General features: G+C 41.7%; 3 protein-coding genes and 2 long non-coding RNA genes across 6 annotated transcripts in view; 3 read left to right on the plus strand and 2 right to left on the minus strand.

The window, feature by feature from the left end:
- Positions 1-27,064, minus strand: part of LOC114552945 (heterochromatin protein 1-like) — a 600,023-nt gene that overhangs the window by 344,337 nt on the left and 228,622 nt on the right. The window lies entirely within an intron of this gene.
- The window catches only part of LOC114553107 (NACHT, LRR and PYD domains-containing protein 3-like), a 582,600-nt gene that overhangs the window by 341,233 nt on the left and 214,303 nt on the right, over positions 1-27,064 (minus strand). The window lies entirely within an intron of this gene.
- The window catches only part of LOC114553109 (NACHT, LRR and PYD domains-containing protein 4-like), a 239,017-nt gene that overhangs the window by 119,575 nt on the left and 92,378 nt on the right, over positions 1-27,064 (plus strand). The gene's annotated exons all lie outside the window — the stretch shown is intronic.
- LOC114553150 (uncharacterized) lies at positions 6,313-15,391 on the plus strand. Its single transcript, XR_003692259.1, has 3 exons — positions 6,313-6,354; positions 6,546-6,614; positions 15,272-15,391. It is a non-coding gene; the product is annotated as an uncharacterized LOC114553150 (long non-coding RNA).
- On the plus strand, positions 18,495-26,890 carry LOC114553138 (uncharacterized). Of its 2 annotated transcripts, none has more exons than XR_003692248.1 (3): positions 18,495-18,603; positions 26,108-26,213; positions 26,805-26,890. It is a non-coding gene; the product is annotated as an uncharacterized LOC114553138 (long non-coding RNA). The 2 variants fall into 2 exon arrangements; XR_003692247.1 differs by having other exon boundaries at positions 26,111-26,213.

Here is a 27,064-nt window from a genome sequence, read left to right on the forward strand (position 1 = left end):
TTAGCTAACACTAGCTAGTCTGTTAACATGAATATTTGGCTGCTACATTCCCAGTGTTAGCTAACGCTAGCTAGTCTGTTAACATGAATATTTGGCTGCTACATTCCCAGTGTTAGCTAACGCTAGCTAGTCTGTTAACATGAATATTTACAAGCCTCCAAGCACAGACGTCACACTTTAAATCCTACCTGTTGCCTTTCACCATCCACTTATTTAACTGCTGTTGCATCCCTTGACATGTTATCTCCTTTTCCCTCTTTCTTCTTCTATTTTTAGCCCCCGACAGCTTTTTTACTTTATCCATCTTTTTCCATAGACGACAACTCACTACTGTACCTCAGCGCTCGCGTTATTACGAATCCTACTATGGCCACACCAAGACCCGCCCTTCAATAGCCCGGGTCTTGGCGTGGCCATAGTAGGGAGCTCCCTCTTCTACAGTATGTTAACATTCTATGATGGAATCTTATGACATAGAGCACCTTCTCTAGCCTGTTAGTCCTCTACAGTGTTATGTAATAACATTGAGGAAATGCAGAAATGATTTAGAAATGCACAAGAGCAGCTAGATATAAAAAATCATTTTTAAATAATATTTCCTATTTTTTACCATTGCTTTGGCGCCCCCATAGTGCTGCGCCCCTATTCGGCGCATATAGCGCATACCCACTTTTTGCGCCACTGGTAAAAGAGAGGAGAGTAAAGACGGACAGCTCCTAAAGCTTAGTTCCATATAAATGCACGGAGAATTCACAAAAAGACCCTAGGTTGCATTTTGGCGAGAGTTACGCTTTAACAAAGAAGAAAAAGAGCTGAGTAGAGTCAACGAGCTGGATTGGATGGGAAAAAAACGAAACCCAAGTACTGAACTGTTTCCTCCAACAACAGAGCACTCTCTCATCTCTTTTCTTTCTCTCTCTCCTGTGAAATAAAGCTGCCTTCAAGAGCAGTCGGAAACGTCGAGATCTATAACGTTCTGATGGAAAACAGTAACTGTGAAATATGAAGTCTACTTTTTCTTTTTGTGGGGTTTAAGAACACAACAGGATGTTACACAAATAGGCTGTTTCAGTGACACTCCCAATGTGGAGAATCGCCCCGTTTCTTAACGAAGACGAAAACAGCCGAGTAGAGTCAACGAGCTGGACTGATGAAACCTCTGCAGGCTACAGGTTCACCAGGCAACCGTCTGTGTGGCTCTCAGGTCCGGCGGCGGAGTCCCTCCTGATACAAGGCAGTAGCCACAGCAGCTAATGAACACTGTCCTCCATAGGGCCGCACAGTGGCCCTCATTTATGAAACGGGTGTACGACCTAAAACAGGCGTAGGACGGGCGTACGCCGATTCCTACGCAAAGCTCGGCATTTATCAATGTGAACGTGAGCGTAGGCTGCGATAAAATCTCACGTCTGGTCTGAACTCGTGTACGCAAGTTTTCGCGTCAGTGTGGCCTTGCGGTGCAGCATATAATCAGTTTAACAGGAGAAGAAGAAGTCATCAGTTGGTCACTTATCAGCAATGGCAGATCTGTCTCTTTTAGAAGACCTCTATGAGCCGGTACAACAGTGCACACGTACGCACACGGGCCACGGTGGAGCGCTCCATCGGATTGATTAAGGGCAGATGGCTCGCATCAGCGGGGGGGGGGACCCTACTATACACGGCAGAAAAAGTCTGCAACATTGTTTTAGCCTATTCCTCACTTTTAAAAGGTAGCCTATAGTGTTATGTTTGGCAATGATATTTAATACAGGAAACATGACGATGCACAACATTTTTATTTAATCTTCAGGTTTTCATTTCTCTGTCGTGAATGATTTATTTCTGCCATTGACCGAGTTATTTCGGCTTGTTTTCCCAGCCCCTCTGCTGTCAGGAGACAGGGTCGAGGTGGTGGTCTCCCTCAGCTGTTGTCTCGTTCTGACTCATGAAAAAAAACACGAGTAAAATAAAAGACACTGCATAAACTCTACTGTGTGTTTATTCAAATATAAGCACACCTACATGTAGGCCTAAGAGATAGAAGCCTGTATATTACTATTAGGACTATAGAATACATATGTCAAATGAATAAATAATAAACTTCAGCTGGAGTCCGATTTACTACGGCAACACTGTTGACCTCATCAGTGATCTCTTTCCATTCCCCATTCTTTCTCCAGCCTTTAATACCAGTTTTCAGGCTGCCAAATAGTACACACGTTAGTAAAAATGAATCTGAGATATCAGGGTTTCAATCTCCACCTCTGAGAAGTTCCGCTTCTCAGCCGGATTACGTCTCGCCATGTCGTAAATTGTAGGGGCCTCAAAACCCAGAATATATTGGGCCGTGATATTTAAATGACGATGATTTCCAGCCGCTGCATTTATTAATGTACGACCATTCTTACGCTCTGATTGGTGTGATACAAACGTTTCATGAATCACACATAAAGCCTGTCATAAGATGATTTCTGCGCTCATATCTGGTTTCTACGTTTGATACGGTTGATAAATGAGGCCAATATGTTGTTTTATCCTCATCTCGATATCAAATGCCGCAATAAACACACCACGAAAGACACTCAGAGATTGTTTGAGATAGTTGGAAGAAAAGATCAGTAGAAAACTTTAACAATTTAAAATATAACCTATATAGCCATTTATGTTTAACTTAATGTTCAATTGGTTCAATACAAGAATGTTGGCCAACAAGCAATTTGGCCTTTAACATCGGTTTATTCATTGTAATAATATTGTTATTGCAATATTCAATCCAGACCATAGGCGGTGCAGATATGACTAGGCTACATTATTTTGACCATGTGTGCAAGTATGAATACTGTGTGAGGATTCCTGTGTGTGTTAAGCTGTGTGTGGTGTATTTGGCCTGCTGCATTACTCTTCTACAATAACAGCTACTGTATGAAAGCTGCAGTAATGGTTGTCTAAACCCGGCTTGGTGGCTGCTATTTGAAATATGTTCGGTGGGCTAATCACAGTTTTATGGTGCTGTTGTCTCGGCAACTCTAGTTTTAACTTTAGTTCAAATACATAAATAAATCTCTCTCGTTCACTCGCTTAGTAAACCGCGTCAGAGGTGGGTGTGTATCTGCGTGTGTGTGTGTGTAGGCTGTGTGTGTGTGTGTGTGTGTGTGTGTGTGTGTGTGTGTGTGTGTGTGTGTGTGTGTGTGTGTGTGTGTGTGTGTGTGTGTGTGTGTGTGTGTGTGTGTGTGTGTGTGTGTGTGTAGGCTGTGTGTGTGTCAAGAGAAACTCTAAATTTCAGATCACCCTCACAGAAACATGGAGCAACCCCATAGCACCAGGAAAAGAAAATCTCTGGCACCACCACAGTCCTAGTCCTCCAGAGAAGTCCTGGTTCCTCCCGGTCCTCGGTGAAAGCTGCTGCTGGTGTTTACAGCTGACTGTCCCTCACGGCGGAGCTAGCTTAAACATCAACAGTTAACAGTTAACACTTTTACAAAGCTAGTGGAAACAAAAACACAGCTAACCTGCCTGAACTTCACCTAAAACTACAGGATAACAAGTTACCAAACTGAGAGTTGAACACGACTGTTAGCTACAATAATGATACTTGTACCAAAACGTTAAAAGTCCATTAGTCTCCAAACATGAGTCAGCTGGACATTAAACTTAGTTTTTCTCTCCTCTGCTGACTGCATGTTTCTCCCTCCAACGTTCTCTACATCTCCTCTCTGACTTCCTCCTTTCTTTTCTACTCCCCAACAAAGTCATCTGATTGGCTAGGAGTGTAGCTATACAGAACATAATTCACTTAGATTACTCCACTGAAAATATATTAACCTTCACTTCAAAACTAAGGATTATGGGAAATGTAGTTTTCATTGTATTTACCCAGTTATGAAATGAAACACCATTTATTCATGTAGTTAACTGTATAAAATAAACACTTTGTTTATATTTATTTAACAGTATTTGTGATTTTTAGATTTTGTTGCCTGAAGTACGAAGATAAATTTCTCTTATGAGATAAGTTTCTGTTTTTGTGGCTAGAAAGATGTTAGGATTTAATTAATTAATTTAAAATCCACAAACTCAACAAACTGAACACGTTGATCCAACAGAACTAATAAATACATTAATCAACAGTCGCTTTATTTTTTATTCACACATAAGTTGTTGTGTTCAAGTAGCCTTCAGTTTTCTTCTCTGAATGTTTTTAATAAATAAACGTTGAAAAAACTGACAGTTCATAAACACAACACGGCATAATTAATATCACAAAGATGTTTAAAAGGTGAATAAAGTGAGTTGAGGTAGATTTATCTTCCAGTTCCTTCCTGATGGGAGACCTGGTATCAAATATACGACACAGACACAAACATACCATAAATAATCATTTTTCATACATAAACTGGTATTTCTATAAAGTGAACATCAGCTAATAGCAGTTTCTGTTTCAGCTAATAACTGTTGATGTTGTTAGAACTGGATTGTTAAACATCACTCACAGCTGAATATGAAATGAACGTTTGAATGGTTTTCTTTCAGTTATTGTCAGTAAAGTTGTTAATAAATCATCAGATGATAACCTGCAGCTGTATTGTGTCTTGTTCTCTCCATCAGATGTCTGTGAACTGGAACTGGACACAAACACAGTAAACAGAAACCTCAAACTGTCTGACAACAACAGGAAGGTGACACGTGTGGAGGAGAAACAGTCATATCCTGATCATCCAGACAGATTTGACCGCTGGCCTCAGCTGCTGTGTAGAAATGGTCTGACTGGTCGCTGTTACTGGGAGGTCGAGAGGAGAGGAGCGGTTTATATATCAGTGAGTTACAGAGGAATCAGAAGGAAAGGAGACAGTAAAGACTGTGTGTTTGGAAGGAATGATCAGTCCTGGAGACTGTTCTGCTCTGATGAACGTGGTTACTCTGTCTGTCACAATAACAGAAGAACATCCATCTCCTCCTCCTCTGTCTCTAACAGAGTAGCAGTGTATGTGGACATTCCTGCTGGCTCTCTGTCCTTCTACACAGTCTCCTCTGACTCACTGATCCACCTCCACACCTTCAACACCACATTCACTCAACCTCTTTATCCTGGGTTTATGCTCTGGCTTGGTTCCTCAGTGTCTCTGTGTCCTCTGCAGGACTGAGAGTCTCTCCTGGTTCCTCAGTGTCTCTGTGTCCTCTGCAGGACTGAGAGTCTCTCCTGGTGCCTCAGTGTCTCTGTGTCCTCTGCAGGACTGAGAGTCTCTCCTGTGGACAGAAACACTGACTGAAGATCAGCTGCTGAAATCAAAAGTTCAGTCTGTTCACCATCACACACACTCTGCACTGTGAAGCAGATCTGAGACTCAAACACAGAAACATTCATCTGATTTCATCTCTGGGATTATCAACATTTGATCTGTTGGACTAAAAACACTTCATGATATGGAACATCTAAAAAATAATCAACTGTTATTGTTTACTATTATGTCCTTTATATTTTGAATCACATTGTAATATATTTAAAATTTGGAAAACAAATGTTTCTATAAACAATCATCATATAGTCTAATGTTTCTGAATTCTTTTAATAAACTCTATAAGTTTCATCTTGAGGGCGATCATTTGTTCATTTAATCATATCATGATTTCATTCATCAGTTGACTCTCTTTACTGAGATTGATACCCCCCCCCCCCGGATTGGCCATCGGGAATACCGGGAACAATCCCGAACGGCCGGTCCATTTCAGGCCGAACCGGTCGGTGGTCAATATGTTTTTGTTTTTTTTTCTTTCATACGCGACCCGCCTGGCCGGCCGTTCAGTTGCAGCGGAGCGCTGTGGGTGTGTGTGTGTGTGTGTGTGTGTGTGTGTGTGTGTGTGTGTGTGTGTGTGTGTGTGTGTGTGTGTGTGTGTGTGTGTTTCAGACCGGGCCAAACCAATACTTTCAATCTTGAGGGGGGATACGAGCGGCCCCTCCTAACTTGGACTGATCCTCGTTTTTCCTGACATCCGATTGGCTCAAACTTAAGGCGATGAAAAGAGTTTACTTTCAGTCAGGTTTGGATTTGCTGATGTGAGGTAGGACAGTTTTAGGTTTTTAGGAGTTTTAGGCCTGTATACCTGAGTTGTTTCTGTCTCCAAATGTTTGCTTTGATAAGCTAATTGTTTTTATTTTCTATTGTTGCACACATACTGATATGATTAAATGACATACTCTCATCAGGAGGAGAGAGGAGGAGGAGGAGGAAGAGCAGCAGGAGAGTAGAGGAGGATGAGGAGGAGCAGCAGGAGAAAAGAGGAGGAGGAGTAGTAGAAGAGAAGAGGAGGAGGAGGAGCAGCAAGAGGAGAGAGGAGGAGGAGGAGGAAGAGAGAGGAAGAGCAGGAAGCACACAGGTAGAGGGGCAGTGTGCAGACCTGGGTAGGCTATCATATTAGGCATATCAATCAATCAGATATTTACATATAGGATGAAATGCCAATAGTTCCACATACTAGATAATAACTTGACTGAAGCACAGATTGAATTAGAACATGTTTTATTCTTAGTCATATTTATAACTGATGTTCTTCTCATGCATATGTAGCTGCACAATCAGTAAGCAGAGGCAGGGTCCATCACAGGGGAAGCTGAGCCAGGGAGCCAAGCTGAGAAAGTAAGGGCACACACACACACACACACACACACACACGCACACACAAATCCCTATTTTGTGGGACTGCATCGTAGTTTTTGAGTATATGAGAGTATTTGTAATTATTTTATCACTCCAACTGACTGTGACATGCCATGCTGGTAGTTAGCAGTATACTGTGACTTATGTGTTGGAGATTAGGTTTTGCTGACCTGGTTGTGTTCAGTGCAGTGGTGACTTGCTTATACAACCTGAGGAGGCAGGTGTCATCCTAAAGTTTCTTGAAGGTCTTCAGCGTAATCTGATTCTCTTTATACCATAAAAACACTATTAGAATTAAAATAACTGCAAAAAATCCTTCTGCTCGTGCACCAAGGGCACTCGCGTAAAAGGCCTCTCCATCGTAAAGTCCCGGGCGGAATTTCAGTCCCAGTACGGCCTACTCCAAAAACATATGATATTTCCTTTACATACATAAAGACATTTGCACCATAAATTAATGCAGAAAAGGCACAAATTGTTGCAGAGAAATAAACCAGAATGCAGAAAATGAAGTGTTAGATTTTCAAAATTCTCACCCCCCATGTTGCTTTACTGTATGATTGCATTAGCAGACTATATAAACGTTGCACATCATGCAAACTTTCTTAATGAGAATTGTAGCTTTTCTATCTGCATTGAAAGACAAAAACTCATGATAGACCTCTTCAAATTATAGCACAGGGCCTCTTGAAATGATATATATATATATATATATATATATATATATATATATATATATATATATATATATACACATACTGTAGCTTGTTTTATGATTCATTAGGAGTATACAGTTTTAGTGTATTAAGTATTTCATGTGTCAACTCTCACTGATTCTTGCTTACTCATTACATGGCGTTAGTAGTTTTAGGAGTAGGAGTTGGTGTACATATTCAGGGGAGCGCAAGGACAAGTACAGCTTTATCAATACTAGTTAAACAGTTGTACAGTTTTATTCCCAACTTGTATATATTTAAAATTATTTGTTCTTATATTCTATCCTATTATTGCATGTATATTGTTTGCTATTATTTCATTCATATTTTGTGTGTGCTGTGTGTCTGATATTCTGCTGCTGCAACACTGGTATTTCCCATTTTTCAGAAAAGGTCAGGTTTTAGTTTTAGTGTGTGTTTTCTGTTCTTAGTGCTATAGTGTAATAATTACATTCTCTTTATTGTGTTTTCACTTTTGTTTGATGAAGGATTTGTGCTATTTGGAATATTTATTCTATATTGTGTCTTTTGGCAATGTTGAAGGTAGAGATTGTGCACCTTAAAAAAAAAAAGAGAAATCTCAATCATTCCCAATCTTACAGAGACGGAGAGCGTAGGTATATGTAAGGAGATAACATAGACACAGGCTAATTACTGATCACTAACATGCTAGTTAACATTAGTAATTAAACCTAAACAGATAATGGAAGTCCAAACTGCCTGTGAGCTTCTCCTGTACTATACGGTAATTCTTCTACTATGTGACACTCAGTCTCGTGGTTATGACCCAATCGTTAGCCTATTTTTACAAAAACGTCTGCTACGGAGCCATAACGTGAGGTACAAGGTAATGGAGCCTTTTATACATTGTCGTGTTTCTTTAGAAATAAACAATGGACAAATAGAGTCTTTAAACGCTTCAGATGTAGAGTTATTCACTGTTTAAGTGACGTCAAAATGAATGGGAGTCAATGGGATGCTAACAGGAGGTGATGGCTTGGTAGCATCAGAGTCTCCCCATAGGAGATACACTTTCAGATGCTCTCTTACCCCTTTGGCATCAACAGTAGTGAAAGCTGTAGTAACATAGTTATTAGCACTTCTTTGTTATTCGTGTCTCACTAAATCAATTGTACACACAGTCCTGTTCATCTATCTGTATATGTTGCTACGCTGTTTGTATGCACAAAGAACAGTGCAATCGGTTGTTATAAACTGGTATTGCTAACAATAGCTAACTGGGCTAGAGCTAATATAAACAATAAAAATATGACTTCTCCAGGACATGAACACCTGTTTTCCTGGGTGAAAGTCTTGTGTTTTCTCCTTAACTTCTTCAGGACATGAACACCTGTTTTCCTGGGTGAAAGTCTTGTGTTTTCTCCTTAACTTCTTCAGGACATGAACACCTGTTTCCTGGGTGAAAGTCTTGTGTTTTCTCCTTTACTTCTTCCAGGACATGAACACCTGTTTCCTGGGTGAAAGTCTTGTGTTTTCTCCTTAACTTCTTCAGGACATGAACACCTGTTTCCTGGGTGAAAGTCTTGTGTTTTCTCCTTAACTTCTTCCAGGACATGAACACCTGTTTCCTGGGTGAAAGTCTTGTGTTTTCTCCTTAACTTCTTCAGGACATGAACACCTGTTTCCTGGGTGAAAGTCTTGTGTTTTCTCCTTAACTTCTTCAGGACATGATCACCTGTTTCCTGGGTGAAAGTCTTGTGTTTTCTCCTTAACTTCTTCAGGACATGAACACCTGTTTCCTGGGTGAAAGTCTTGTGTTATCTCCTTAACTTCTTCAGGACATGAACACCTGTTTCCTGGGTGAAAGTCTTGTGTTTTCTCCTTAACTTCTTCCAGGACATGAACACCTGTTTCCTGGGTGAAAGTCTTGTGTTTTCTCCTTAACTTCTTCAGGACATGAACACCTGTTTCCTGGGTGAAGGTCTTGTGTTTTCTCCTTAACTTCTTCCAGGACATGAACACCTGTTTCCTGGGTGAAAGTCTTGTGTTTTCTCCTGAACTTCTTCCAGGACATGAACACCTGGGGCCTCATGTACAAACGTTGCGTACGCTGGTTTTCACGGACACTTTGTGATGTATAAAAAATTAACTTGACGTGAAAATGTGCGGGCCGTCACGCAAAGTCTTTTCTGGCTCTGTAACGTGGCAAATTCTAACTGAAAAGTGCCGAAAATCATTAAACATAACAAAATAAAGTTCCCACTACAGTTACTGGCATACGTCTGTAACGTTGTCTATGAAAAAAAAAAATATATATATATCCACTGACACCATAAATATTTGATCATTTATGTGGATAATGTTTCACATATTTCACACAACTGTTTAATTCGCAGGCTACTTAATCTCTGTTAAACATGAGGACGGAAAATGATTGATAAATCCACTTAGAAAATACTTTCAGTCATCCTCTGTATTTCCCATAGATGAAATATCTTACTCGCGGAAAATTACACGGAAAATGCAGTAGTGTCTAAAGTCTTTAGTTGCTGAGGCTCAGACATCCATGGCGCACAGGAGGCGGGACGCACGGATCCATCTCCCCAGGAACAAACGCTGTGTCGGGGGGACTAACTCATGTGATGCGTCATTAATCCCGTGGATGATTTGTAGGCTATAAAGTGAACAAGGTGTACCTGGTCTACCAAACAATGGGCCGTCTTGACTGTCTTAATTCTGCACATATTTCTGTTACTGTAGTCCTATTTACTATTTCAGTATTTCATCCATGCGTGGCACAGAGGATCTGTGCACACTGTCACCTGCCGTGGAGACGCTGGCCTCACTAACCTCTCCTACTCTGAGTCAGGTCTCCTTCACGCTGGACTCAGTTTCACTGAGCTACTAACACTTAATAAATAAAATAAATGGCATTACATCAGTGAGTTCAAACTGCTTATTATGCGTAATTTGGACTGACACTGAGATGTATGTTGTTCTGTAACTGGTGTGGCGCTGCCACTATTCTCTTGCTTTACACTTCGACATTAAACTTTATTTTTTTATTATTCTGCCATGGTTCGGTGCATTCACTGCCCGGTCTCCATTTGCTATTCTGGGCATTTTCTTTTATTGCTTATCCAAGATGACAAACCTCCAAACGTAAAAAAATTTTCTCGCCTCCACCTCCGCGATCAGCACCTCAACCTCAGTCAGTGAAGTTTTTTTTTTTTTTCGTATGCAGCGGGATAACCCGTTGTGATTGGACAAAGAATGACGTTGGGGACGCATTTATAGTAATTTCCATATTCATTTATGGGAGGAGGCAAGGCGGGGTCAGTCACTCATTCATGTGCGCTCAATTTCACGTGGATTGTCATGTATAAAGGAAAGGTGCGCAGGACCTGGCGTACGACCGGTTTTATACATGTGAATATTTCTGTGCGTAGGTAGTTTTCAAGTTTTTTCTGGTATGAAAGCTGCGCAGTCTTTTATACATGAGGCCCCTGTTTCCTGGGTGCTACTTTCAAAGTCACGCAAACTTTATTCAACATTGCCAACGCTGCCTTTATTGTGAAAAACTAACTGAAGTAAGGCACCACAGCTGAACAGGGTCAACATTGAACTGACAGACATCAGCTGATTACTTACATTAAGACAATTCTTTTTTTATTGTATTACAAGTTTTCAGAAATTTGTTATGTTAAAATATGCAAATGAGGAATTAGCTAATGCTAACTTTCTGTGAATTCAGGAGAGAAATCGACAGACACAAAACGAGACAAAATGTAGTAAAAAGTAAATGTTTTTGCTTTAGATAATCTAGAAACTGACCAGTGCATGAAAAACATTAGTTTAGAAGTACAAGTACAAACTCTTACTGAAGTACAAAAGTATCAGCATCAAAACATAGTCCTGCTGGAAGTGTCACAGAGAGGTTTTTTGCAGCTTTGCTTTTGTCAGATGTTAACGTTGTTAAATATAGCGTTGAAGCAACGGTGTCAAACTCAACACCACTAAGAGCCTGACGTGGCATCATGAGTTGGCGTAAACATACGCGCCCACTTTCTTAAGCCAAGTCAGTCCTTCCAGAAAGATTCAGTTTTTTTGTGATTGTTGTGGGCAAAAATCCTTGATTATGCGGCACGTTTTCTTAAAAAATGCGATGGGATATGCCGGATATTTATGCAGTTTTATGCGCTGAAATTGCGGGAACTTGTAAAAACTGCAGTTTGATAAAAAAGATTTTTCTGCTATCATATATTATGGGACTATTTTTTGCAATGAAAATGCGGGGATTATGAAATCATGCAAGCCCCGCATATTTTGCGCGGAAATCGGCAATTTATGCAGCGAAAGTGCGACTTATTTAAAAAAATATGTAGACTTTGGCTGATTATGCATTGAATTATGCAATCGCATAATTGCGTTTTTCTGGAGGGACTGCCAAGTGGGGTGTTATCTGTACGCATTTTGAGTTATCCGTGTGGATATCTACGCTGTATACAGCGGACGTAAACATACGCACCGCGTGACAAGTTATCACCAGAACGTCACACGCGTGTAAAACAAAAAGGTTTAGGAAAAGAACATTGGGGAAGGCTTTAGAAAAAAAATAAAACAGAAAAATGCAACATGCGGGAGGTGAAAATCCAGTGTTGTACCCGTCTGCCACACCAACCAACCTCCTTATGCGGACTTCCGTCCTTTCATACTACTCGCTATGGCTACTATAGCAAGACAACGTAGGCCAAACTACGTGGAAAAACACGCCAAAAAGCGAGTATGCATCTTGATAACACGCAAATAATGCCATACAAATTGGCGTGTCACACATTACATTATTCTCCTAGGTCTAAGTCCTGTGTTGTTTGACCCATCCTCCCAAAAAGTCAAATATTGGGACTGTATATTATTGCATGTCTCATATAGCTTTCTCACTTAGAGTTTGGGTCTCATAAAGCCCCCAAAAAGTTCCGTAGCCATCGTAGAAAAAAAGCCAGAAACATTTTGGAAAACGCGCCAAAAAAAGGTGGAAAGAAGCAACAAAAGCGCCTATGAAAATTGTCTATAAAAGTTACAAAAACTTTGATAAAATCGTAAAAAAACATTTACGTACAAGAAGGCGCCTAAAGGATCGAAAATAATCGCCAAAATCGGCAGAAAAAAATGCAGCAAAAACGTTGGAAAAAGCCTTAGAAAAATGTCAAAACATTTCCTCAAAAAAGTGGAAAATTAGGTGTCAAAAATGTCGAAAAACAATTGTCAAAAATGTCGAAAAAAGGCGTCAAAACTAGGTGGTCGACGGCGATGAAGGCGTTGCCGGGGAGTGGCGTGCGCCGGGCGACACAGAGAAGGTGGTCGGGGTCCTGAGGCCGAACCGGGCCTCCAGCTTGCGGCACACCGCCAAGCTGCGCCGGGCGCCCTCCGACCCAGAGCCCGCCGCGGCCTCCGAGCCCTTGGCGAGCTCCTGGCAGCGCTCCACGAAGCTCCCCCTGCGCACGGATGCCCAGTCCCGGTTCTGGTCCCGGTTCTGGTCCTGGTTCTAGTCCCGGTTCTGGTCCTGGTTCTGGTCTCGGTGGTCCCGGTCCGGCTGTCTGGGCGGCCGCGGGCTGGAGGCCGGGTTCGGGGGGACGTAGGCAGGTATGGCGAGCGCCTGCGGCCCGGAGAGGGGCAGGGCCGAGTCTCGGAGCGGTTTGGCGAGAGGCACAGGGGGCGGAGCCTGGCGCGGGAGGCTGCCGTACAGCGAGGCCGACGACCCTGAAGCTCCTCGAACTCCTCCTCCTGCTGCTCCTCCTGCTCCTCCTCCTCCTGCTGCTCCTCCTGCTGCTCCTCCTCCTGCTGCTCCTCCTGCTGCTCCTCCTGCTGCTCCTCCTCCTGCTGGTCCTCCTGCTGCTCCTCCTCCTGCTGCTCCTCCTGCTGCTCCTCCTCCTGGTCCTCCTGCTGCTCCTCCTGCTGCTCCTCCTGCTGCTGCTCCTGCTCCTCCTCCTGCTCCTCCCTCCTCCTGCTGCTCCTCCTGGTGCTCCTCCTCCTGCTCCTCCTGCTCCTCCTCCTGCTGCTCCTCCTGCTGCTCCTCCTCCTGCTGCTCCTCCTGCTGCTCCTCCTCCTGCTGCTCCTCCTCCTGCTGCTCCTCCTGCTGCTCCTCCTCCTGCTGGTCCTCCTGCTGCTCCTCCTCCTGCTGCTCCTCCTGCTGCTCCTCCTCCTGGTCCTCCTGCTGCTCCTCCTGCTGCTGCTCCTGCTGCTGCTCCTGCTGCTCCTCCTCCTGCTGCTCCTCCTCCTCCTGCTGCTCCTCCTGGTGCTCCTCCTCCTGCTGCTCCTCCTCCTGCTCCTCCTCCTGCTGCTCCTCCTGCTGCTCCTCCTCCTGCTGCTCCTCCTCCTGCTGCTCCTCCTCCTGCTCCTCCTCCTGCTGCTCCTCCTGCTGCTCCTCCTGCTGCTGCGGCCAAGTGGAGGTGCTCCGTCCTGAAGACGTCGCTGAGCTGAGAGTAGAGGCTGGAGAGACGAGAATAACAACAACAGCAGCAGCAGTTAGGGCTGGGCACCGAAACGGACGTATAAACATCACAAAGGCCTACTGGCACTCTCCTAACACTTATGGCGCTTTTCCATTACATGGTACCTACTCGCATCGCCTCTACTCGCCTTTTTTGGTTTTCCATTACGAAAAAAAGTACCTGCTAACAGGTACTTTTTTTAGTACCTCCTCAGTCGAGGTTCCAAGCGAGCTGAGGCGAGCCGAGAAGATGACGTGAAACCCTGCAGGCTGCTGATTGGTCGGAAAGAATCGTCACTGATCACTGCATTGCTAGCGACAGACGGCATTTTTAAATAGTTTAGCCAGCGGTGTTTTTTTGCTGCCGGAGGCTCCACGCAGAGCTTTCTCCGTAGCATACAAGTGGCCTGATGGTTATACTTGTGCATTGGTGTGTGTGTGTGTGTGTGTGTGTGTAGATGGTGAGCGAGGGAGAAGTGAGAGAGTGCCGGCGATTATCTCCGCAGGGAGTAGCGACTCTAGAGTCATATAGTGAGAGAAACAAAGTGTCTCCTCTGGTCTTTCTGACCACGGTGGGAAATTTGGAGCAGGAAAAGTTAACCATCTTGTTGATTTCATGTTGTTTACGGAGAAGGAGAACCAGGAAATGAGTTGGGGCAAATGCAACGCTACCAAGCCACGCCCACGGCAGTCGATATGACGACCAGCCACGCTGAGGCGATACTAAAATCTGCAATGGAAAAGGGACGCACAGTGCGCCGAGTCGAGTCGAGGTGAGTAGAGTCGAGGCGAGGCGAGGCGAGCAGGTACCATGTAATGGAAAAACGCCATTAGTTTTAAGTAGATAGTGTAGATGACGCTAAACGTCAGAGCACTGAAAGTACCAGGATGACATATACACTGTCGCACTGAATGTTTGCTCTTGGGGGGAATTCCTGGAATTGTTGGGTCTTTGTAAATTATAGAGTGTGGTCTAGACCTACTGTATATGTAAAGTGTCTCGAGATAACTCTTGTTATGATTTGATACTATCAATAAATAAAATTGAATTAAGTTCAGAAAATGACATCACTTTACTGTAATGCAGCCTTTAAAACCAGGAAAAGACAACAGGTCACATGACGATATCCAGAATCTAAGACGATATCTAGTCTCCGTCCTGATATTGATGTATATCGATACATCGGCCAGCTCTAACAGCAGTGTACGAGCTGTGAGTTGTGCGTTGCTGTACCTGCAGGTGGAGGCTCTCGGCGTGCTGTCAGGTGTTCGGGCCAGAGCCAGGTCACACTGGTCCAGCAGCTCCAGCAGCTCCTCCTCGGTTGGCCCGCCCAGCGCTACGAGACAACCAATGAGAGGCTTATGTTAGATTTCTCCACATCTGTCTCGCTGTCTCTGCATCCCAACCGGCAGCGGCAGAGTTTAATATCAAACTAACACTCGGTGGCATTTGGGTTCATTTTTCTCAGAGTCTCACCGCGGATGTCGACCTTGCCGGCGATCTCCATGGCCGTGGTCAGGTCCCACATCTGGATGCTGCCGTTGCCGTGGCTACTGAACAGGTAGCGGCGCGGCCGGGAGCCGATGCGACTCGAACACCCTCGCACTCGTGGACCATGAAGGCCGTGATGGACGTCCCGTCCACCGAACGCACCTCACACACCCTGAGACACACACACACACACGCAGAAAGACACACAGAGCGACAAAGACACACACAAAGACAGAAAAAGACACACATGCACACAGACGCACGCACACACACACACATACACACAGAGAGACAAAGACACACACAAAGACAGAAAAAGACACACATGCACACACACACACACACACACACACACACACACACAGCGAGACAAAGACACAGAAAGACACACACAGACACACACAGATTGGGTGTGTGGGTGTGTGTGTTACCTATCTCTGGCTGTGTGTGTGTGTGTGTGTGTACCTATCTCTGGCTGTGTGTGTGTGTGTGTGTGTGTGTTACCTATCTCTGGCTGTGTGTGTGTGTGTGTGTGTGTGTGGCTGTGTGTGGTGGTGTGTGTGTGTTACCTATCTCTGGCTGTGTGTGTGTGTGTGTGTGTGTGTTACCTATCTCTGGCTGTGTGTGTGTGTGTGTGGTGTGTGTGGTGTGTTACCTATCTGTGTGTGTGTGTGTGTGTGTGTGTGTGTGTGTGTGTGTGTGTGTGTGTGTGTGTGTGTGTGTGTGTGTGTGTGTTACCTATCTCTGGCTATGGGTGTGTGTTATCTATCTCTGGCTATGGGTGTGTGTGTGTGTGTGTGTGTGTGTGTGTGTGTTGTATCTCTGTGTGTGTGTGTGTGTGTGTGTGTGTGTGTGTGTGTGTGTGTGTGTGTGTTACCTATCTCTGGCTATGGGTGTGTGTTACCTTAGAAAAACTCTCCAACTTGTTGAAAACAAGAAAGCTCTTAAGCTGTTTTCATGTTTAGCTGAGTTGAAATGAATGTAAGATAGCTCTGCTTTGATGTTTGTATATTTTGTTTTAGATTTTAGTTTTGTCACTTTTTATTCCAGTTTGATTTGGTCTCAACCTGAGGCAGATTATTGATGAATAATACATAAACGTGTCTTGTTTGCTCTTTCTCATCTTCATAATAAAAATACATTTAAAACTTGTAACATAGTATTTCTACACTGTAGTATTGTTACTTTTACTTCAGTAACACATCTGAGTCCATCCTTTTTGGCAAGTGGAAACGTGCATTTTATGGCTGTATTGCTTCTTAAAGAATGTATTTAAACTGGTTAAGTTCTTGTGGGCTATAATCTGTCAGATAGAATTGAAATCCAGTATTTTTGAGGCAGTAAAAACCTTTCAGTGTAAAGGTAGGGGCTGTGATCACTTTTTGGCAGAACAGCAGAAGCGCGTGTCCCCCCCCCCCCGCTCCAGGTGACTGATGGACAGACAGGTGCTGCTGTCGGTTCACTTTCCTTCTTCAGTTGTCGGATGGAAAGTTGGAGATGTTTCCAATCAGCAGAAATCAGCTGGGACAGCCAACCAACACACACACTGGGAGTCCAACCACTTTAATTCATGTTGACTTTGTGAATATTATATCTGAACTTTTAGCTTCAGTCTTCATCACAGACTCCAGCAGTTTTGGACAGTACTGAAGCCAAGTGGATGTAAAATCAATCTGAGCATCACAACTAACTGTTTTAGACACAGATATGGTCATAATAATGCTCCAAAATGCTGTCAGATTGCATCTTTTTTAATCATGCACAACAAAAGAAAACGTGCCATAATGACCCCCCCCTTTCAGTCTCATGGATATGGAGCTCCCAGTCCCCTCTTGGCCTCTAAACACATCTTCAAACTGCCGCTGATCCAACAGATCTCTGTAGCAGCTCCCAGTTTATCTCCCCCCCCACTAAAGACTGTTGACGTTACAGAGCTTTACTCACGCTTTGGCTACAGTGAAGGCGTAACGTATGCAGACTGTTAGCGGAGCGTATGTGCCGCTGAATGTATCTTTTAACCGGCTCCACCTGCAGCGCCACACGGTGGAGGATTGTGGGAGTCACAGGCCAGACGGAGAGCTTTTGCTTTGGGATTGTTGTTGTTTCTTCAGTTTTTTTGGAGCCGGCACAGAGCTGTGAAAACGTTAATCTAATGTCAGCTGTTGTCAGAGGACGCAGGGGAGGGAAACAAGAAATAAAAACACAAACTCTCCAAATCAAACTGCCAACACGCTCACTGACAGTCATTAAGTCGTTTCCTGTATATCAGTAGTTTCATTTAAAAGAAATATAGACACTTTATGATCCATTTCTGTGTGAAAGGGCCACACACACCTCTGGTAAAACTCTAAATAGAAGCCTGTCCTGTTTGTACGCTTGTAGAGCAGATCTCTGCTCCTATTATGTTACGTGTGCAATGTAGCTGACCAGTAGAGTTAAATTACTTCTATTTTAGGTATATAATAAATGGTCCATTGGTACATGTAAAGGTAAATGTCAGACAAAAACAAGCATCTGATGGGGACTTTTCTGACACTGACTGGGTTTGTGAACAGTTTGGCTTTTTCCTGATCACTGAGCAGCTGTACAGCTCAGATGGGGGTGGGGGCAGTTATTTTGGCAGCATGATTCACTATACATGATAGTCTTGTTTTGTGTTTGATGGTGAGGTGGTTGTACCAGGAAGTGATATTGAAAGTGAGAAGTGATTCAATGAGGGAGCGGTAAACCAAAGTTAACATGTCCTTGCCTATCGGAAAAGTTCAGAGTTTTCTGAGCAGGTGGAGACGTTGTGCTTTTTTGTATGTTGTGTGTGTGTGTTGTGAGAAGGACAGGGAAGTGTCTATTTCTGTGCGCAGGTACCTGAATACCTGCACTCGTTCCATTGGCTGACCCTGGACACTAAGTGGCTGGAACAGAGGTGAGGCCTTGTCTCTGCCCCCACAGCATAGCTCCTTCGTTTTGGTAATGTTGAGCTCCAAGGAGAGATAAACAAAAGTTTGGGAAAGATTATTTACTGCCTGCTGGTAGCGAGTTAGGGCGTCAATGTGTGCAACCAAAGCAATGTCCTCAGCATATTTAAAAAGTGCCATGCCTTCACTGTTACACAAGATGTTGTGAGTGTACACAGAGAAGAGGATTGTGGATAAAACACAGCCTTGGGGAAGTCCAGTATTTAGAATAAGCTTGGTTGATGCACATCGACACCAGGACTGACGAGGGCCAATGAGCAGCTTCTTCTCTCCCAGAGTTTCCTCGACACATGAAGGAGGAAAGTGTCTGGAAAGTGACCTGAAGAGACTTCAGCAGGTGAGAATCTGACCAGAGGAATCTGGAAATGGTTGATGAACAGAATCACTTTGATTCAATCTGTTTGACTGGACAGAAGAAATGGTTCTTTCTGGGTTGTTCTTTAGATTTTTAGAGATAGACTATGATTCTAATGAGTGTCCATCTGAGTTAAAGGAGATGGTTTGGAATGATTTGCATGTATTACTCAGGGTTCGTACGGGTGCTTGAAATCCTTAAAAATGCTTGAATTTTGATGTTGTGTTTTAAAGGTTTGAAAAGTGCTTACATTTTGGATGAAATGCTTGAAATCGTAACTGTATTTCTTTCACGACAAATACCTATCTGACTGAATAGTTCATTTATTAAATGGAGAAATAAAATGTTGGAGAGCCTAAAATGAATCCTGCTCGCTTGTGCATGTGTGACTCCGTCCCCATGAAACCACTACTGCACCATGCCGGCAGGTTGTCCTTTCAATGAATGTTGGCTGGAAGATGAAAAATACAAATTATGGATTAAACGGGGACAAACCCCACAAGTTGCCTCTTGTAAAGTCTGCAAAAAAGACGTGCAGCTTTTCACAATTTGCAAGTCTGCGATCTCGAGTCACATGAAGGGTACGTCATAGACTTTTTAAGTAAGCCAACTGAAGTAGCCTACTGTACACGTTAGCGCCTATTTGTTTACGCTAGTAACTTCTAGCTAGGATTTCGCAGGCTAAGTAACTGAGAGAACTTGGTGTGATAATGTAATGGTAGTATTGCATGTCCGTTATGGCCCGTTCATTCGTGAACATAGCCAAAGTTACATCACAGTAACTGTAACGTTACTACCCGCAAATTAAAAGCTGAAACGTTAGCCCAGTGATAACAACAATCGTTGATTTCTGAACAGAAATCGTGTCAGATGGAGTGTCATACAAGTAGCCTACTGTAAGGTTGAGGATGGCCTTATCAGTCCCTCCAGGATTTTGCAGCCTTTTTTTGAGATTGTTAAGGCCCAAAATGCGTGATTTTGCGGGGGCTTTTCTAAAGAATTGAGATAAAGGTTGCGATGTCATTTGTATGTTTGTTGCAATTAAGTTGCGAGAGATGGAGAAAGTTGTATAGTTCTTTAAAAATAAAAAGGAAACTTGTTTTGGGGAGAATAAAACTACTCTAGGCTGAGTTTTCTTAGGAACCTTACCAAAAAGGCTCCGGATGCTGCAAATGTTGGTATAACATGGAAAAGCATGGTGGATTTAAGACAAAAAATAACTTATTGAATGAATCAAATTTGAACATATGTGTCAGTGGCTTGTTGATCTTTACATTGTTAGTTAATTTCCTATCCTGGCCTGGGACACACATTCATACAGTTTGATAAAGTACTTATTGGACTTTAACTTATCATTGCACTTACAATAATGAGCGTAGCTGTCCTCAATTTAGGTAATCCTGTACATCTCATCTCCGGCTTTTCCTGCATCCTGTGTGTGTGTGTGTGTGTGTGTGTGTGTGTGTGTGTGTGTGTGTGTGTGTGTGTGTGTGTGTGTGTGTCTGTCAGCCCCACCCGCTGCAGAGAGCCGACAGAATTGAAGCAGCTTCAGCGGCTTAAGAGTGAAGAAACGTTACAGCGTACATTGATGTTAAAAGGCTGGCAGGAAGGACTGAAATCTTTCGCTGTATGTTTTGTTGGTAAATGTGAGATGTTGGAGTTACACATGTCTCACACAAGGAAATGAATTTGGCGACGTACGTGTGACGTCAACCCATTCTCACTCCTGCTTGGTCATTGGCTCTCAGAATCACATACTGATGCAAAGTCTAGCACCAAAGTCGCGGTGATTGGTTGAATTCGCCTGAATTGGCGCAATCGCGACATCGTGAAATCCTGGAGGGACTGAGCAGTAAAGTAACCTACTGTAAGGTTGAGGATGACCGTATGCAATATTTACACTGCTCTATTCCAGTAGATAAATGTATATTTCTTGGCAATGAAATACATTTTTTTTTCTTCTGGAGTCTTCTGGGTTAAAATGGAATTACAGGTTGTTGTTACAGGTCTCAGATTTTGTTCAAACCTTGTCTATATCAAGAAAGTCCCAAAACCAAGGCCTGTAAAATATTTCTGGTTAAATCCTATGTCTTCATATTTTTAGCCCTTGACATTACTTCAGTTTTACAGCCTGAAAATCACATTATCTGGGAAGCAATATTTGGACATTAATTCATAGGCAGCCCAAACTTTGTAGGTTTGAAGACAAACATGTCAATATGACTGAACCATTACAAGTTTGTACACCATGTCCTAGATTTGGAGAAAATATTGTGAAAATACTGACATTAAGGCTAGCATAAACTTTGAGCAAAATGTAAGAGGGTGCAGCAACTGTTTTCCTGGATTTAGTCTGATTTGACACAGAATGACCCAGCTGCATGTCATTTGGCTCAAATCCTCCTACTCAGTGCTCCTCTCTTGCTTAAATATCTTATCCTTCTGCTATTACGAAACACAATTTTGGCTGTTCATAGCATTATCTCTTTTAATGTGATACAAACACTAAATAATAATTTTGACTATGTATTGGTATGCAATTTACAGTGGAGTAAGGTGCTGTAAAAAGTTTTAAAATGGACCTTGAAAGTGCTTGAAAAGTGCTTGAGTTTGACCTTGGAAAAGGTGTACGAACCCTGATTTACTGTTGGTAGTTCTCAGGTCAAAACAACAGCAGACTCTTATCTCATCAGTGGAAAACAGGGAGGGTCAAGAAGGACGATAAAGAGGGAGGGGGGACGACCAACTACATGCCCCCGGAGGAGTTTGGCTTAACATACAAACCTAAACGAGCCTCTGATATCTACAGGTACAAGAGGCCCAAAACAGCACATGGATAAGAGCATTTTATTTATCATACAATAAAAAATGAGGAAAAAATCCAACCTTTAAGGACACCAATTTTCTTTGTGAATGAATAATGTATCGTAAATAAATAAATGTTCTTCCTTAAATACAGGGTGCATAAGCCAGTACACCCCTATGTTAAATTCCCTTAGAGGCAGGCAGATTATTATTTTAAAGGCCAGTTATCTCATGGATCCAGGATACTATGCATCCTGATAAAGTTCCCTTGGCCTTTGGGATTAATCATCCTCACGTAGCCTTCACCATACGTAGAGACTGGCATTGTTTTATTTCAGTTCCTTTACGTTAAACATTTGGTAAGTAACACTTTTCAGCTGATTTTTGATCTTTCATTAAACTGTAAAAATGTGTTTAGTTGGAGAAGAGTTTAGTTTGGTTAGGGTTAACTGTAACAGTTATCAACTTGTAATCCTAACAGCCACCGTGTTCAGGATCACCAGCTGCTCTAACAACAGGAGCTAACCAATGCTAACCATGCTAACCATAATGGAGCTGTTTCCAAATCAATATTTGAGAAATCAAATGTAGCTCTGCTGACAAAGTGAGACAGTACTGGAGGTGATCTGTTAGTGTGAGGACAATAAATGACTCATCAAACATTACTGAAACTCACTTATTATTCATATTTCAAACACACAACTCATGAAAGAGTCTGAAGTCTCTAATGTTTATTCTGTACTGCAGTAAAAGTACTAATACACACTGTCAAAGCCTTAAAGTTAAAGTTCTACTTTTGAAGATATTATTGAGTTAAAAGTACACAAATATTATCAGCTAAATGTATTTAGTCTATCAAAGTAATTGTACAGAAATATTATCAACTACACAGCAAAAAGTCCAGTGTTGAATTAACTCCCACAGAGTTGATTTCAACACTTTTTGAGGGTTTATATAGGTCCACACTCTCCAGAGTTAAATTAACACTTTCAAAATAGTTAAACATTTAACACTCTGCCAGAGTTCCTTTTTTAACTCGCAAAACAGAGTTAAAGTAACACTAAGGGATTAGACAACTAACACTGCTCAGAGTTAATTTTATATAACTATTTGGGTAGTGTTAGTTTCACTCCCTAAAGTGTCAATTATCTACACTGAAAAAATGTTAAAATTGTTAATTTATTCAATATTATTTATTAATTTAATAAATACTTATATAAATAAAAATTAATCACAATAAACAATCAATTTCAAAAACATTTATTTGTGCCTTTTCTCCCTTGCAGTCAGTTGAATTAAAACATTGTGAATGAAGGTATAATGTACATAATTTCATCTGAAACATTGTATGAGCTTGAATATCAAACGGTTTATGAAATTTAAGCTCAGACATTTTTAGTAGACATCTTTCCGCACCGTAATACTCTGAATGCATGATGATGGTCATCAAAATTCTCTGTAAATAGCTTGTTTGTCAAAAAGAAGATTTGATCTTCAACCAAAAGTACATCACTTATTTGACAAAAGACTGGCATGTCTTCTTCCATTGCACTGCAAATAACTAGTCCAGCTTTATACTCTACACCATCAACTTTAACCCAACTAGTTGAGAAAATATCTTTTGACAAGATTGATTCAAGCATTTCATTGTTGACGATATTCTCATCTCTGAAGAGAAAAGATTTAATTGGCCCATACTCATTTTGTTTGAGGGTGAAGGTTTTTGGTGATAAGCAATGGCCATCTGATGCTTTTTAGCAAGCGATTTGGTTATGTTTTTAAATTTTTAAAACAATCTTTAAACAGCTTGTGTTTGGCCTCAAACCTCATACACCATGTATATAATAAGGTGCCAATTTTCCTTATAGAAGATGGGTAATGGATCATAAAATGATGCTTAGGTATCAAGTTTCTATGTGGATACAAGTGCTTAAATAGCTAGTGGTGGTCAACAATCAAATGCTTTAAATATATTGTCATACCTAGAGTGAGAGAAGGTGAAAAAACTATGTTCATTATTTGAAGTAACAACAGTAACAAATTCCATTTATGTTTCCTGCAGGAATAATGTCACCAAACAACAGTGGGATGTTTTTCACAAGACACAATGTCTGAATAGAATTCAAACCAATGCCATTGCCAGCACTCTCCAAAATAATCTTTGTAGGACGATTTTTTCGTTCTAAAAATCCATAATCAAAACCATAAATCCTGGAAAGCAAGTCCTGTTCTGACATAAAGTGTTGTGTGAGATATCCAAAAAGCAATTTGATCTCATACTGAACCACACCCTCAAGAAGATCATGCATGATATCAAATGAATAGTTATTACAAACATGGAAATACTTCAATGTATCTTTTTTTCAAACCATAAAGTGACTTCAATTGTGGGTTTTCCTGGAGAGACTGGCAATGCATTTCAAACATATCTTTTCCACGAAGGATCACCTTAGGCTCATCCTCACTGTATACTGTTTGACAATCATTCTTCTCAATCAAACAAAGGCGACAGAAATGACGGCTACTGAATGACTCATTAAAACCAAGAATTGTGTGCATCCCTAGATTATCTCCAGTGATCTGACAGATTGTACCATATACCTGCTCATCTGAAAATGGAAGACTTAGCCCTTGGCTTTCTAGTTTTTTCAAATCATTCATCAACGGTTCTAGTATAACATCAAAACCATACTTGTTTAGATCTTGTGTGTGAAAAAATGTTACCAAATGAATGTTCATCAAAACCGAATTAAATTTTTGGGGCAAGTTTCTTACAACAAAATAAAGACAGCCAATTTTGTGAATTCCACGTTTGGAGCCAAGGGGATTGGCGGTTTCAAAATCATCATAGTATAGTTGGATTTTTAATGCATGTCTATTAGCTGTAAACAAAGGGTGGGTTTTAAAATAACTTCCATCAAAAAACTTAGTATAAGTGTCAGGCTCTGATCTGAAGAGTCTGATAAAGGCATGTAAAGAAATCAGAATCGACAACATTAAGGAGCTTGCACAATGAGCTTTTAAAAGAACATGGGTGTGGTTTAAAACCTTTATCCTAAGCCATGCTAACCTTTTTCATGGAATTGCATAAAGTCAAACCGTCCTTCATCCTCATCCAGCTTCACATATTTCTGCTGTTGGCTGTACTTCACCTGCACCAGCATTTTGACTGAGACCTGCAAGGAAGTTTGACAAAGTAAATAAACATTTAAAGGAAAAACGGTAAAAATTAAAGCTAAGTCAACAGTATTACACCATTTTTGGTGACCCATCAGATTCTGTGACCTGTAGTGTTGGAAAAAGTACAAATTTTCAGAAAATCAGGCTGTGACTGAGATATTAAAATGCTGCGTATGCGTTAACTCATCAGTATTTAATGATGCACTTAAATGTTTAATAAATGTTAAATATATCAGTCACAGCCCGATTTTCTGCTAATTTTGTACTTTAGCTTTAACTTAGTAATTTAAGTACAATTAACTGGTAATACTTATAAACTTTTACTTAAGTAAATGATTGGAGTACTTCTTCCAACAATGCAGGTCATAGAATCTGATGGGTCACCAAATACAGTGGTATGCTGGTCACACCAACAACTAAACACGTGAAACACCATCTGCATGTTGGGACATGTTTTTTGCGACCCCTTTGATGTTCAAAGTGAAGGGGAAAAAAAGTTAGCTTCAGCTTCAACCAAGATTTAATACAGTAAAAAAACATAACGCTTTGTTTTTCTTTGTTAAATCATCATTGATAAAGTTGGAGATGGTTTAAGTAACAAACTGTTAGCTAGCTTACCATACACTGCTAGCTAGCTAATCACCAGGACAAATTTGCTGTTCAGTCCAGGCAACAAACACGGTTTTGTAAGGCATATATTCTCTGTAGATGTTTCATTGTTCATACTGAAATTCTCAGTATCAATTTATAATTGTTTCAGTAAGTTTGAGTTAATTGCACTTACCGTGTAGTACTGCATTGCAGGTAGTACCGCATGGGAGGTTGAAAATGGCGCTGACTTGTCTCCTCTGTCTCCAACCGAAGAAGTGAAATGCATGGGCGGGGCTTATAATTACATCTCTGCGGAGTTGGGTTAACACTGACCGGATCAACACTGTCAAATAACTCCAACACTGAACGCCATTTAAATCAGAATGTGTTAAAATTACACTCTGGGAGTGAAAATCAACTCGGAAATGTTTAACCCTGAAATTTCAACACTGCAATTTTTGCTGTGTAAAGTCATCAGTTCCATTTCCCTTTCTTTTACTTCCCCTCAGCCCCAGATATAATGTAACAGCCTATTTGTTTGTTTTTTACAGTCATGAGCAGCAGAGAGTTGATGTTGCTGATCTTTATCTCATTAGATGGTCAGTTAGCTCCATCTAGTGGACAGATAGTAGAACTCCATCATCTGATGGGGGACAGCTTAAATCATCAGTGAGAAATGAAGGATGTGTCAGAACTTGTCAGACTACTTAGATCCTCCTGGCGTCATGTGTTGTATTCAACCCACAGCCATCTTCCAACTACTGAGACAGACTTGGTTTGTGTGTGTCTGAAGGAAAGAGCAGCTGATTCTCTGTTTTCTACAGTATCTGTGACATGTTAGAGAGGAATGAGAGACTAATGTGTCCTGTGATGAAAAGCTTGTTATAGTAACAGAGGTCATGTCTCCCAGCAGGTGAGGACTCTGCTATGAGTCAGTGTGAGGACAGAGAGGAGGGAGCCCCTCCCTCTAAAACCACTCTGGGTGGGGACCATGACAGCCAGACCAAAGCTCAGAGGTGAGATGATGATGGACTCTTCTCCATGTTAGAGCTCAGCACTCACATCACTCCTCCATCATGATTCACACTGAAAATATATGTACAAAATATTAACTATATACTTTATTAGTCAGAAAAGAGCCAACGACTGATTATCAACTGAGATGAGACAGCATCTTTCATCAGATTACATTTTGGTGAATAGTTACTGATCCACTGTCTTTGTTTGTATCAGGATGCAGCAGCAGAAACCTGGACCTGGACCCAGCTGTGTGTCCATGAAGAGTGACCGGTCTATGGGTCATCCTATTGAGTTTAAAGATGGACAAGCTGCTGATGAAAGGTAAGAATTTAAAAGTGAACGTTGTAATTTTCTGACTCTCCTGAGAAGAAGAATCCAGACTTGGTCCAGAGCTTCGTAGTCTGTTGTAGGACTCCACGATATAATGTGTCAGCAGTGACATCACAGTGTACACCTACTGTATAAATAAATAAATAAAATTAACTTCTTACTTTATTAGTCAACAAAGAGCCAACGATGAGACAGCATCTTTCATCAGATTACATTTTGGTGAACAGTTACTGATCCACTGTCTTTGTTTGTATCAGGATGCAGCAGCAGAAACCTGGACCTGAACCCAGCTGTGTGTCCATGAAGAGTGATCGGTCTATGGGTCGTCTTATTAACTTTAAAGATGGACAAGCTGCTGATGAAAGGTCAGAATTTAAAACTTTGTTATTATCAGACTCTCTCAGAGCTTTGTGCAAGTGAAGTCACAAGTCGTTGTTAATTGTTGTTCACAACATGATCTACTCTGAGACAGATCCATTCATAGTATTCATCCTGATGCTCAATTCTCAAAATCAGA

Source organism: Perca flavescens, chromosome 3 (genome assembly GCF_004354835.1).
Source record: "Perca flavescens isolate YP-PL-M2 chromosome 3, PFLA_1.0, whole genome shotgun sequence".
Taxonomy (NCBI): Eukaryota; Metazoa; Chordata; class Actinopteri; order Perciformes; family Percidae; genus Perca; species Perca flavescens.